At 43.9% G+C, this 13687-nt stretch overlaps 1 protein-coding gene across 4 annotated transcripts in view; it reads left to right on the top strand.

Moving 5' to 3' along the window:
• The window catches only part of SHANK3 (SH3 and multiple ankyrin repeat domains 3), a 614328-nt gene that overhangs the window by 447053 nt on the left and 153588 nt on the right, over positions 1-13687 (top strand). The window lies entirely within an intron of this gene.

The following is a 13687-nucleotide window of genomic DNA, read 5'->3' on the forward strand; positions in this document are numbered from 1 at the left end:
CACAATAAAACAATTTAAATCTTATAAGGCCCCTGGTCCTGATGGTTATAGCAATAATTATTATAAATCATTCCGTGTAATTCTTGTCCCTCATTTAGTTCAAATTTTCAATGCCGCTGCATCCGTTGGTTCTTTCCGTAGGGAAAATTTGGATGCCACAATTATACTTATTCCCAAGCCTCATACTAGTCCTGATCAAATACTTAATTACCCTCCCATTTCATTAATTAATACTGATCTGAAAATTTATTCCAAAGTCTTAGCTAACCTCCTTAACATTATTATGCCCAAATTAATTTCCACGGACCAGATTGGATTTATCAACCAACGGCAATCCATTGAAGGTACCAGGAGGCTGATAAATATTATTAAATTAATTAATTCCCCAAAAAATTAACTCAACTTTAATTTCCCTTGATGCAGAGAAAGCATTTGATCTCTTAAATTGAACTTTTCTCAAATGTTCCCTACAAAAATTTGGCTTTGATTTGGACTTTATAAATAAAATGACGGCTTTATATTCCGATCCTCAGGCAAAAATTTATATTAATAATCGCTTTTCTTCCCCATTTCCAATCTCTATTGGTACCCGGCAAGGTTGCCCCCTTTCTCCATTGCTTTTTGCCCTTGCCATAGAGCCATTAGCCCAGCTCATTAGAGATAATCCCTCCATAGAGGTAGTTTGCACGGATCGTAAGGAATTTAAAATCAGTTTATATGCTGATAAAATTCTCCTGTCCCTTACCAATCCTTGTCATTCTATTACACATTTGCAAACCCTTCTTAAAATTTTTTCATTTTTTTCATATTTTAAAATAAACAAGTCCAAGTCGAAAATTTTTCAATTAACTCTCACTGTTTCTCAAATCTGTAATATAAAGGATATTTCGCCCTGGAGTTGGGCGGAGAGGGATATTGTTTATTTGGGTCTGAGGTTTTCTAGAAACCTTAGCTCCTTGATTCCCAGCAATTTGGATTCTCTTATTGCTTCCATTTCTAAAGAGTTTAAATTTTATGATGATAAAGTATTATCGTGGTGGAGAAAGTGCCTTCTTCCCAAGATTCTCTATGTCTTCATGTCCCTTCCTTTATTTGTTTATACTTCCTATTTGACCAGTTTGCAGTCACACCTCAATCTGTTTGTTTGGGGCAACAAGAGAGCTCGTATAGCCTCTAGTCAACTGTATAAACATAAATTGCGTGGGGGTATGGGTCTACCTAATATTTCAGCCTATTATTTATCTAATTTAATTAAACAGAGTCTATATTGGTGGTCTGCAAATCATACACCTTCATGGGTGGAATTGGAATTATATTTTAATAGAAATTCTCCACCTTGTAATATTATTATGAATTTATTCACCTCTAAGTCTTTGCTTCAGTCTGGTCATCCAATTTTTGTAGCTGTTCTTGTGGCATGGCGGAAATTTCTCAAAATTAAAAGCGGTTTTGCCAAAATGGCACTTATGCTGAGACTTCCCCTCTCTTTTTTGGCTACTGTTTTCTCGTTTGATCTGCATTCAAATTGGGCTGACTGAGGAATCTCTAAACTACATGACATCTTTGATGGTAACAAGTTTGTGTCATTTACCCACTTTAAAGATAGGTTTGGTGTTCCCTCATCAGCTATTATGCAGTTTACTATTTTAAAGGATTTTTTGAGACCACTGGTGACTAGTCGCCTTCCTTTATCGGAGCCGGCGATAAATATTTTATGCAACTCCGGGCATAGCATATTTTGGTCTACTCAATATATCTACCAGTGGTTTAATAATGATTTCAAAATTATAAAATCCCCATACATGAGCAAATGGGAATCTACTTTGAATCTTTCTGTAGCTCTAGATGATTGGGCACTGGCCATGTCCTTGACTTATTCTGCCACCATGTCCATGGCTCTTCATGAGTCTTATTTTAACCCCTTCCCGACCCATGACGCCACGTAGCCGTCATGAAAGTCGGTGCCAATCCGACCCATGACGCCTATGTGGCGTCATGGAAAGATCGCGTCCCTGCAGATCCGGTGAAAGGGTTAACTCCCATTTCACCCGATCTGCAGGGACAGGGGGAGTGGTAGTTTAGCCCAGGGGGGGGTGGCTTCACCCCCCCGTGGCTACGATCGCTCTGATTGGCTGTTGAAAGTGAAACTGCCAATCAGAGCGATTTGTAATATTTCACCTATTATAACTGGTGAAATATTACAATCCAGCCATGGCCGATGCTGCAATATCATCGGCCATGGCTGGAAACACTAATGTGCCCCCACCCCACCGATCGCCCCCCCAAGCCACCGATCTGTACGGTACACTGCTCCGGCTCCCCTCCGTCCTGTGCTCCGCTCCCCCCGTGCTCTTGTCCGCTCCCCCCGTGCTCCAATCCCACCCCCGTGCTCCGATCCAACCCCCCTGCACTCCGATCCACCCCCCGTGCTCCGTTCCACCCCCCCCGTGCTCCGTTCCACCCCTCCCGCGCTCCGATCCACCCCCCCATGCTCCGATCCCCCCCGTGCTCCCCCCCACCCCATCATACTTACCGATCCTGCCGGGGTCCGTCCGTCTTCTCCCTGGGCGCCGCCATCTTCCAAAATGGCGGGCGCATGCGCAGTGCGCCCGCCGAATCTGCCGTTCCAGATTCGTTCCAAAGTGCATTTTGATCACTGAGATAGATTATATCTCAGTGATCAAAATAAAAAAAATAATAAATGACCCCCCCCCCCCTTTGTCACCCCCATAGGTAGGGACAATAAAAAAATAAAGAATTTTTTTTTCCACTAATGTTAGAATAGGGTTAGGGCTAGGGGTAGGGTTAGGGGTAGGGCTAGGGTTAGGGCTAGGGTTAGGGTTTCGGTATGTGCACATGTATTCTGGTGCTCTGCGGATTTTTCCGCTGCGGATTTGATAAATTCGCAGTGCTAAACCGTTGCGGATTTATGGCGGATTTACCGCGTTTTTTCTACGCATTTCACTGCGGTTTTACAACTGCGATTTTCTATTTGAGCAGTTGTAAAACCGCTGCGGAATCCGCACAAAGAAGTGACATGCTGCGGAATGTAAACCGCTGCGTTTCCGTGCAGTTTTTCATGTGTACAGCGATTTTTGTTTCCCATAGGTTTGCATTGAACTATAAACTCATGGGAAACTGCTGCGGATCCGCAGCGTTTTCCGCAGCGTGTGCACATACCTTTAGAATTAGGCTATGTGCACACGGTGCGGATTTGGCTGCGGATCCATAGCAGTGTTCCATCAGGTTTACAGTACCATGTAAACCTATGGAAAACCAAATCCGCTGTGCCCATGGTGCGGAAAATACCACGCGGAAACGCTGCGTTGTATTTTCCGCAGCATGTCAATTCTTTGTGCGGATTCCGCAGCGTTTTGCACCTGTTCCTCAATAGGAATCCGCAGGTGAAATCCGCACAAAAAACACTGGAAATCCGCGGAAAATCCGCAGGTAAAACGCAGTGCCTTTTACCCGCACATTTTTCAAAAATGATGCTGAAAAATCTCACACGAATCCGCATCGTGGGCATATAGCCTTAGGGTTAGGGTTGGAATTAGGGTTGTGGTTAGGGTTGTGATTAGGGTTATGGCTACAGTTGGGATTAGGGTTAGGGGTGTGTTGGGGTTAGTGTTGGAGGTAGAATTGAGGGGTTTCCACTGTTTAGGCACATCAGGGGTCTCCAAACGCAACATGGCGCCACCATTGATTCCAGCCAATCTTGTATTCAAAAAGTCAAATGGTGCTCCCTCAATTCCGAGCCCCGACGTGTGCCCAAACAGTGGTTTACCCCCACATATGGGGTACCAGCATACTCAGGATAAACTGCGCAACAATTACTGGGGTCCAATTTCTCCTGTTACCCTTGTAAAAAAATTAAAAAATGCTTGCTAAAACATCATTTTTGAGGAAAGAAAAATGATTTTTTATTTTCACGGCTCTGCGTTGTAAACGTCTGTGAAGCACTTGGGGGTTCAAAGTGCTCACCACATATCTAGATAAGTTCCTTGGGGGGTCTAGTTTCTAAAATGGGGTCACTTGTGGGGGGTTTCTACTGTTTAGGCACACCAGGGGCTCTGCAAACGCAACGTGACGCCCGCAGACCATTCCATCAAAGTCTGCATTTCAAAAGTCACTACTTCCCTTCTGAGCCCCGACGTGTGCCCAAACAGTAGTTTACCCCCACATATGGGGTATCACCATACTCAGGAGAAACTGGACAACAAATATTGGGGTCCAATTTCTCCTGTAAACCTTGGGAAAATAAAAAATTCTGGGCTAAATACGTTTTCTTTCCTCAAAAATAATTATTTATTATTTTCACGGCTCTGCATTATAAACTTCTATGAAGCACTTGGGGGTTCAAAGTGCTCACCACACATCTAGATAAGTTCCTTTCGGGGTCTAGTTTCCAAAATGGGGTCACTTGTGGGGGGTTTTTATTGTTTAGCCACATCAGGGGCTCTGCAAACGCAACGTGACGCCCGCAGAGCATTCCATCAAAGTCTGCATTTCAAAACGTCACTACTTCAATTCCGAGCCCCGGCATGTGCCCAAACAGTAGTTTACCCCCACATATGGGGTATCACCATACTCAGGAGAAACTGGACAACAAATATTGGGGTCAAATTTCTCCTGTTACCCTTGGGAAAATTAAAAAATTCTGGGCTAAATAATTATTTTTGAGGAAAGAAAACGTATTTATTATTTTCACGGCTCTGCATTATAAACTTCTGTGAAGCACTTGGGGGTTCAAAGTGCTCACCATACATCTAGATAAGTTCCTTTCGGGGTCTAGTTTCCAAAATGGGGTCACTTGTGGGGGGTTTCTACTGTTAAGCCACATCAGGGGCTCTGCAAACGCAACGTGACGCCCGCAGAGCATTCCATCAAAGTCTGCATTTCAAAATGTCACTACTTCACTTCCGAGCCCCGGCATGTGCCCAAACAGTGGTTTACCCCCACATATAGGGTATCAGCGTACTCAGGAGAAACTGGACAACAACTTTTGGGATCAAATTTCTCCTGTTGCCCTTGGGAAAATAAAAAATTGCAGGCTAAAAGATCATTTTTGAGAAAATAATTTTTTTTTTTTATTTTCATGGCTCTGCGTTATAAACTTCTGTGAAGCACTTGGGGGTTCAAAGTCCTCACCACACATCTAGATTAGTTCCTTTGGGGGTCTAGTTTCCAAAATGGGGTCATTTCTGGGGGATCTCCAATGTTTAGGCACACAGGGGCTCTCCAAACGTGACATGGTGTCCGCTAATGATTGGAGCGAATTTTCCATTTAAAAAGCCAAATGGCGTGCCTTCCCTTCCGAGCCCTGCCGTGCGCCCAAACAGTGGTTTACCCCCACATATGGGGTATCAGCGTACTCAGGACAAACTGGAAAACAACATTTGGGGTCCAATTTCTCCTATTACCCTTGGCAAAATAGGAAATTCCAGGCTAAAAATCATTTTTGAGGAAAGAAAAATTATTTTTTATTTTCATGGCTCTGCGTTATAAACTTCTGTGAAGCACCTGGGGGTTTAAAGTGCTCAATATGCATCTAGATAAGTTCCTTGGGGGGTCTAGTTTCCAAAATGGGGTCACTTGTGGGGGAACTCCAATGTTTAGGCACACAGGGGCTCTCCAAACGCGACATGGTGTCCGCTAACAATTGGAGCTAATTTTCCATTCAAAAAGTCAAATGGCGCGCCTTCCCTTCCGAGCCCTGCCGAGTGCCCAAACAGTGGTTTACCCCCACATATGAGGTATCGACGTACTCGGGAGAAATTGCCGAACAAATTTTATGATCCATTTTATCCTATTGCCCATGTGAAAATGAAAAAATTGAGGCGAAAAGAATTTTTTTGTGAAAAAAAAGTACTTTTTCATTTTTACAGATCAATTTGTGAAGCACCTGAGGGTTTAAAGTGCTCAATATGCATCTAGATAAGTTCCTTGGGGGGTCTAGTTTCCAAAATGGGGTCACTTGTGGGGGAGCTCCAATGTTTAGGCACACAGGGGCTCTCCAAACGCGACATGGTGTCCGCTAACGATGGAGATATTTTTTCATTCAAAAAGTCAAATGGCGCTCCTTCCCTTCCGAGCCTTACCATGTGCCCAAACAGTGGTTTACTCCCACATGTGAGGTATTGGTGTACTCAGGAGAAATTGCCCAACAAATTTTAGGATCCATTTTATCCTGTTGCCCATGTGAAAATGAAAAAATTGAGGCTAAAAGAATTTTTTTGTGAAAAAAAAGTACTTTTTCATTATTACGGATCAATTTGTGAAGCACCTGGGGGTTCAAAGTGCTCACTGTGCATCTAGATAAGTTCCTTGGGGCGTCTAGTTTCCAAAATGGGGTCACTTGTGGGGGAGCTCCAATTTTTAGGCACACGGGGGCTCTCCAAACGTGACATGGTGTCCGCTAAAGAGTGGAGCCAATTTTTCATTCAAAAAGTCAAATGGCGCTCCTTCCCTTCCAAGCCCTGCCGTGCGCCCAAACAGTGGTTTACCCCCACATATGAGGTATCAGCGTACTCGGGACAAATTGGACAACAACTTTCGTGGTTCAGTTTCTCCTTTTACCATTGGGAAAATAAAAAAATTGTTGCTAAAAGATAATTTTTGTGACTAAAAAGTTAAATGTTCATTTTTTCCTTCCATGTTGCATCTGCTGCTGTGAAGCACCTGAAGGGTTAATAAACTTCTTGAATGTGGTTTTGAGTATCTTGAGGGGTGCAGTTTTTAGAATGGTGTCACTTTTGGGTATTTTCAGCCATATAGACCCCTCAAACTGACTTCAAATGTGAGGTGGTCCCTAAAAAAAATGGTTTTGTAAATTTCGTTGTAAAAATGAGAAATCGCTGGTCAAATTTTAACCCTTATAACTTCCTAGCAAAAAACAATTTTGTTTCCAAAATTGTGCTGATGTAAAGTATACGTGTGGGAAATGTTATTTATTAACTATTTTGTGTCACATAACTCTCTGGTTTAACAGAATAAAAATTCAAAATGTGAAAATTGCGAAATTTTCGCCAAATTTCCGTTTTTATCACAAATAAACGCAGAATTTATTGACCTAAATTTACCACTAACATGAAGCCCAATATGTCACGAAAAAACAATCTCAGAACCGCTAGGATCCGTTGAAGCGTTCCTGAGTTATTACCTCATAAAGGGACACTGGTCAGAATTTCAAAAAACGGCAAGGTCTTTAAAGGGAACCTGTCACCCCGTTTTTTGAGATTGAGCTATAAATACTGTTAAATAGGGCCTGCGCTGTGTGTTCCTATAGTGTATGTAGTGTACCCCGATTCCCCATGTATGCTGAGAAATAACTTACCAAAGTCGCCGTTTTCGCCTGTCAATCAGGCTGGTCAGGTCGGGAGGGCGTGGTGACATCGCTGGTTCTTCCTCAGCTTTACGTTGGTGGCGTAGTGGTGAACAAGCAGCGCGCGATCTGCGCTGTCATCCCTTTCGTCGGTGGGGGCGGCCATCTTCCTGGGGCCGCGCGTGCGCAGATCGAGTGCTCTGCTGCACGGGGCTTCAGGAAAATGGCCGCGGGATGCCGCGCGTGCGCATTAGAGATCGCGGCGGCCATTTTCCCAAAGCCGAGATGCAAACTCGGCTTTGGGAAAATGGCCGCCGCGATCTCTAATGCGCACGCGCGGCATCCCGCGGCCATTTTCCTGAAGCCCCGTGCAGCAGAGCACTCGATCTGCGCACGCGCGGCCCCAGGAAGATGGCCGCCCCCACCGACGAAAGGGATGACAGCGCAGATCGCGCGCTGCTTGTTCACCACTACGCCACCAACGTAAAGCTGAGGAAGAACCAGCGATGTCACCACGCCCTCCCGACCTGACCAGCCTGATTGACAGGCGAAAACGGCGACTTTGGTAAGTTATTTCTCAGCATACATGGGGAATCGGGGTACACTACATACACTATAGGAACACACAGCGCAGGCCCTATTTAACAGTATTTATAGCTCAATCTCAAAAAACGGGGTGACAGGTTCCCTTTAAGGTCAAAATAGGCTGGGTCATGAAGGGGTTAAGCTTATCACTAGGTGGTATTATTCACCATCTCGCTTAGCATTTATTAATCCTTCCAATTCCCGTCTCTGCTGCAGGGATTGTGGACATTATGGTAGCCTTTCCCATTTGTTTTGGTTTTGTCCGTGTATTAGACCTTTTTGGGATGAAATCTCTTGTCTTATTTCTATTACGGTATATTAAAACGTTCGGATTTTTCTCTGTATCCTCAGCTGGCCCTGCTCTCGTTGAATGCAGATCAATTGACTACACCTTTTAGGAAACTTGTTATACATCTGCTTTTAGTTTCTAAGAATGCTATTGCTTTTTTTGGAAATCTTCTAAAGTACCCTCTTCACAACAAATTATTGACAAACTGGCTTTGCATAAATCCTATGAACAAAAATTGGTGTTACTGAATGGCTGCTTTCCTTCCTTTTTGAAAAGATTGTCTCACTGGCTGGAAATATTTCCATAAGAATTTACTATATTTATTGTTTTGTTATTTTATTTTATTCTATTTTTACTTTTATGCTTCATGAATGTTTCATACCATTGCATTTAAGTTAACCTTGCTCTCTCTATGTCTTGTTTTGGTTGAAAATGTTAATAAAGTTGTTTGGAAAAACAAATATTGTTTGTTACCAGCACATGAACATTTAACAATAGATTTGATAATTATTAATGATAGCAGAGATTAATAATCATTTAACTTTGGGCATGTCTGATAACAAATCCATCAGTTTTAATTCATCATGATTGAATGTTCCAGATTGCTTTAGTATCATAGACATAAGTATTGTAAATAATCATCGATTCCCCGGTAATACATCACTTTAAATGTGTTGAAAAAGCATAATACAATGATGTAATTTGAATCCATGTTAGAATGACAAAATCAGGCAGTCTGAGCAACTTTGACTGAAAGGGTCTCGTATTTAAAAACCTGATAATCGTCTGATGTTTTCTTGTGCAATGATGTAGAGAATATACTGAGGATGGTGTGATTGGAAAAGAACATCTAGTGAAAGGGTATCCTATGTATATAATAATCTAATATATAATTGCCTAGAATACTACTTCCTGCAATTTGTGCCAACTTCCGTGGCTTTGTCCGGAGCTAATGTCCGGAGCTAATGTCCGGAGCTAATGTCCGGAGCTAAGTGACGTCAACAGTGTCCAGTGTCTGATTGGTTGCCGCCTGCTGCGAGCGACCAATCAGAAACGTGCCGTACTGTGACACACTCCGCCCGCCATTTTGGTGTGATTTTTGAATTTTTACCTCACAGCAAGTTTCTACTGCGTGGAGGCGGGCCCAGTGACATTGCTCTTCAAGCTCCTGCCGAATTTCGTCAAAAAAATGATAATACCATTTACCAAAACTATATATATTTAGTTGTGAAGTGGTTCAGTGACATTTTCACACCAATTTTGAACTTTTGTTTGGTGTTTTCTCCATATACTGCCTATTATTTTTGTTCTTTCTTACTATTATTTATTAATTGTATTATTCTTACATTTGAATAAATAAAGTATATATGGATTCTAGACTCCCGATTCTTTAGAATCGGGCTGCCATCTAGTAATTAATAAATATTTATATAATGCCAGCATATTCCGTAGCACTTTAGAATTCAGAGAGGATATATACAAACAATATCAGACATTACAGAGTAACACATTGAATGAACAAGAGGAGTGATGCCTTTGGGCACAAGCTTACAATCTGAGGAAATAGAAGTGTCAAAAGGTAAAAAGTACTTGTATCGTATTGTCCATTCATCATTATAATAAATAAGTGTATTTACTTAATAGTGCATGGACCAGTCATCAGAGAGTATCTGTATGTCACACATGTGTCACGCCAACATGGGAGATCTGAGGGTAAAATATCACAACGTATTGTGAATCGTAGATCTTCCATTTATCCTGTGTATTTGTTTCACATACCGTATATACTCGAGTATAAGCCGAGATTTTCAGCCCAAATTTTTGGGCTGAAAGTGCCCCTCTCGGCTTATACTCGAGTCAAGGTGGATGGCAGGGTCGGCGGGTGAGGGCGCTGAGGCATACTTACCTAGTCCCGGCGATCCTGGCGCTCCCCCTGCCCTCCCACGGTGTTCGGTGCTGCAGCTCTTCCCCTCTTCAGCGGTCACGTGGGACCGCTCATTAGAAAAATGAATAGGCGGCTCCACCTCCCATAGGGGTGGAGCCGCGTATTCATTTCTCTAATCAGCGGTCTCGGTGACCGCTGATAGAGAAAGAAGCTGCGGCACCGAAGACAGCTGTGTGTTATGTTTGCTAATGACAGGTGTTATGAAGGCAATCCAGAAACACAGTGTGCTTAGCGATCAGAGCGCACACAGTGATCTGACAAATACCCAAAAATACAAGAACGAGCTCTGAGACGTGGAAACTCTGTAGACTGCACACCTGATCCTATCCTAAACACAACTAAAAGCGGCTGTGGATTGCGCCTAACAACTACCTAGGCAACTCGGCACAGCCTAAGAAACTAGCTAGCCTGAAGATAGAAAAATAGGCCTGACTTGCCCCAGAGAAATTCCCCAAAGGAAAAGGCAGCCCCCCACATATAATGACTGTGAGTAAGATGAAAAGACAAAACGTAGGGATGAAATAGATTCAGCAAAGTGGGGCCCGATATTCTAGGACAGAGCGAGGACAGTAAAGCGAACTTTGCAGTCTACAAAAAACCCTAAAGCAAAACCACGCAAAGGGGGCAAAAAAAAACCACCGTGCCGAACTAACGGCACGGCGGTACACCCTTTGCGTCTCAGAGCTTCCAGCAAAACAAAAGACAAGCTGGACAGAAAAAAAGCAACAAAAAGCAAAAAGCACTTAGCTATACAGAGCAGCAGGTCACAGGAACAATCAGGAGAAGCTCAGATCCAACACTGAAACATTGACAAGGAGCAAGGATAGCAGCATCAGGCGGAGTTAAGTAATGAAGCAGTTAAGGAGCTCACCAGAACACCTGAGGGAGGAAGCTCAGAAGCTGCAGTACCACTTGTGACCACAGGAGTGAATTCAGCCACAGAATTCACAACAGTACCCCCCCCTTGAGGAGGGGTCACCGAACCCTCACCAGAGCCCCCAGGCCGACCAGGATGAGCCGCATGAAAGGCACGAACAAGATCGGAAGCATGAACATCAGAGGCAAAAACCCAGGAATTATCTTCCTGAGCATAACCCTTCCATTTAACCAGATACTGGAGTTTCCGTCTAGAAACACGAGAATCCAAAATCTTCTCCACAATATACTCCAATTCCCCCTCCACCAAAACCGGGGCAGGAGGCTCAACAGATGGAACCATAGGTGCCACGTATCTCCGCAACAACGACCTATGGAATACATTATGTATGGAAAAGGAGTCTGGGAGGGTCAAACGAAAAGACACAGGATTGAGAACCTCAGAAATCCTATACGGACCAATAAAACGAGGTTTAAATTTAGGAGAGGAAACCTTCATAGGAATATGACGAGAAGATAACCAAACCAGATCCCCAACACGAAGTCGGGGACCCACACGGCGTCTGCGATTAGCGAAAAGTTGAGCTTTCTCCTGGGACAAGATCAAATTGTCCACTACCTGAGTCCAGATCTGCTGCAACCTATCCACCACAGAATCCACACCAGGACAGTCCGAAGACTCAACCTGTCCTGAAGAGAAACGAGGATGGAACCTAGAATTGCAAAAAAATGGAGAAACCAAGGTAGCCGAGCTGGCCCGATTATTAAGGGCGAACTCAGCCAACGGCAAAAAGGACACCCAATCATCCTGGTCTGCAGAAACAAAACATCTCAGATATGTTTCCAAGGTCTGATTGGTTCGTTCGGTCTGGCCATTAGTCTGAGGATGGAAAGCCGAGGAAAAGGATAGGTCAATGCCCATCCTACCACAAAAGGCTCGCCAGAACCTTGAAACAAACTGGGAACCTCTGTCAGAAACAATATTCTCAGGAATGCCATGCAACCGAACCACATGCTGAAAGAACAAAGGTACCAAATCAGAGGAGGAAGGCAATTTAGCCAAGGGCACCAGATGGACCATTTTAGAAAAGCGATCACAGACCACCCAAATGACTGACATCTTTTGAGAAACGGGAAGGTCAGAAATGAAATCCATCGAAATATGTGTCCAAGGCCTCTTTGGGACCGGCAAGGGCAAAAGCAACCCACTGGCACGAGAACAGCAGGGCTTAGCCCTAGCACAAATCCCACAGGACTGCACAAAAGTACGTACATCCCGTGACAGAGATGGCCACCAGAAGGATCTAGCCACTAACTCTCTGGTACCAAAGATTCCAGGATGACCAGCCAACACCGAACAATGAAGTTCAGAGATAAGTTTATTAGTCCACCTATCAGGGACGAACAGTTTCTCTGCTGGACAACGATCAGGTTTATTTGCCTGAAATTTTTGCAGCACCCGCCGCAAATCAGGGGAGATGGCAGACACAATGACTCCTTCCTTGAGGATACCCGCTGGCTCAGATAAACCCGGAGAGTCGGGCACAAAACTCCTAGACAGAGCATCCGCCTTCACATTTTTAGAGCCCGGAAGGTACGAAATCACAAAGTCGAAGCGGGCAAAAAATAACGACCAACGGGCCTGTCTAGGATTCAAGCGCTTGGCAGACTCGAGATAAGTCAAGTTCTTATGATCAGTCAATACCACCACGCGATGCTTTAGCTCCTTCAAGCCAATGACGCCACTCCTCGAATGCCCACTTCATGGCCAGCAACTCTCGATTGCCCACATCATAATTACGCTCAGCGGGCGAAAACTTCCTGGAAAAGAAATCACATGGTTTCATCACTGAGCAATCAGAACCTCTCTGTGACAAAACCGCCCCTGCTCCAATCTCAGAAGCATCAACCTCTACCTGGAACGGAAGAGAAACATCTGGCTGACACAACACAGGGGCAGAACAAAAACGACGCTTCAACTCCTGAAAAGCTTCCACAGCAGCAGAAGACCAATTAACCAAATCAGCACCCTTCTTGGTCAAATCGGTCAATGGTTTGGCAATGCTAGAAAAATTACAGATGAAGCGACGATAAAAATTAGCAAAGCCCAGGAACTTTTGCAGACTTTTCAGAGATGTCGGCTGAATCCAATCCTGGATGGCTTGGACCTTAACTGGATCCATCTCGATAGTAGAAGGGGTAAAGATGAACCCCAAAAATGAAACTTTCTGCACACCGAAGAGACACTTTGATCCCTTCACAAACAAAGAGTTAGCACGCAGGACCTGAAAAACCATTCTGACCTGCTTCACATGAGACTCCCAATCATCTGAGAAGATCAAAATGTCATCCAAGTAAACAATCAGGAATTTATCCAGATACTCACGGAAGATGTCATGCATAAAAGACTGAAACACAGATGGAGCATTGGCAAGTCCGAACGGCATCACTAGATACTCAAAATGACCCTCGGGCGTATTGAATGCAGTTTTCCATTCATCTCCTTGCCTGATTCTCACCAGATTATACGCACCACGAAGATCTATCTTAGTGAACCAACTAGCCCCCTTAATCCGAGCAAACAAGTCAGATAACAATGGCAAGGGATACTGAAATTTAACAGTGATCTTATTAAGAAGGCGGTAATCAATACACGGTCTCAGCGAAC

This window comes from Ranitomeya imitator, chromosome 4, assembly GCF_032444005.1.
Source record: "Ranitomeya imitator isolate aRanImi1 chromosome 4, aRanImi1.pri, whole genome shotgun sequence".
NCBI classification, from domain to species: Eukaryota; Metazoa; Chordata; class Amphibia; order Anura; family Dendrobatidae; genus Ranitomeya; species Ranitomeya imitator.